Here is a 1347-nt window from a genome sequence, read left to right on the forward strand (position 1 = left end):
TTTTTAGATTTTTTTATTTAAAATAGTATTTTTATTTTAAATTAATATTAATTTTTTAAATATTTATTTTGATTTAAAATTTTACAGGAAGAAATAGTAAATAATTAAATTAAATTTTCTATTCAATAAAAATATGATAGGAATTTTAATGTAAATGATATTTTTAGTGAATTTCGCTGATAATTTTAGTACAAAGTTGTATTAATTTATGGCATGGAAGGTTTGCAGGTTAGAAATGTCATTCTCTTCAATAGTTGATGAGGCGTCAGATAAAAGTGGACGGCATTGACTCGGCCTCCTTTTCAGCGGCAATGCACGAAGAATGAAGAGGACTAACCCCGAGGGGAGAATCTCAACCCACAAATAGTAAAACAAATTAGCAATTGGGTGCTTCGTTACATCAAGACTGTGGCCATTTGCAACCACACAGCACCTTATAGCAAAGCAAGTATAGCATATAACTGTCACACTGCAAACCTCACGAAGCATTTTTCTGTTCCGTCTAAATTCACATAATGGAAACCGCCTCAGCATTAAAACAAGCATTCCTCCATATATCAGAAAACTCATTGCTGCACAAATTGATGTAAAAGCAGCAAAATACCTTGCCATTGCCTGCACAACACTGTTGTCATGTATCCACATGCATATCCAGATGCACACCTGAAAGAAATACATGACACCATTTATGATACAGTAGGCTGGCACAAGATTTTCAGTGAATGAGCTGTTTTGTGCCTGATGGTATATCCGTGCCCAGCACAACACAAGAAATGTATATGTGGACAAATGTAACATTCCAGGAAGATCCATCAGTACACGAACTGCTAGAACCCTAGGCTCGAAGGCAAATAGATATTTGTGAAATCCAAAGATAACAGCACGTAATACGCCCACAGTGAAGTTCATGAGGTGAAAAACCTTTTGTGTAGTCCACCCACGTTCTGAAACTCGTAATTGAATGCGTATAATTTGCACGAGGACTACAGCAGCCACAAGGGCATAAACAAGACACAGTGTATAGAAAACTCCATCCTGATATTTGTTGGACTCGTTGATTTTATGCCACAACTGTGAAGCCCGCTGCTCTGTGGCGATAGTTTCTTGTATGAATAACCGTGGTTGTTCTAACAGTCTCCCCATATGTTCACGATTTGGGTTTACTGGGTTTACTGCGGGATGAGTCGATATTTGTACGAAAAAACACTTCAACTGGTCCAACGAAATTGAGATTGAAACTGTAACTGATCCTCGAACAAACACAGACAAATTCACGGACCTGGATCTTCTGAGGAAGAAAGTGATAGTTTGTTGAAACCAGATTAGCAATGTTCTTCCATTCATGAT

The 1347-nt window shown here is 37.3% G+C and overlaps 1 pseudogene; it reads right to left on the reverse strand.

The window, feature by feature from the left end:
- Positions 1-201: 201 nt before the first annotated feature.
- On the reverse strand, positions 202-1143 carry LOC149259186 (tobamovirus multiplication protein 1 pseudogene; annotated as a pseudogene).
- Positions 1144-1347: the final 204 nt, after the last annotated feature.

The sequence above is a fragment of the Pinus tabuliformis genome, chromosome 6 (genome assembly GCF_031772625.1).
Source record: "Pinus tabuliformis cultivar Carrire ecotype Pingquan chromosome 6, CPIR1, whole genome shotgun sequence".
Lineage (NCBI taxonomy): Eukaryota > Viridiplantae > Streptophyta > Pinopsida > Pinales > Pinaceae > Pinus > Pinus tabuliformis.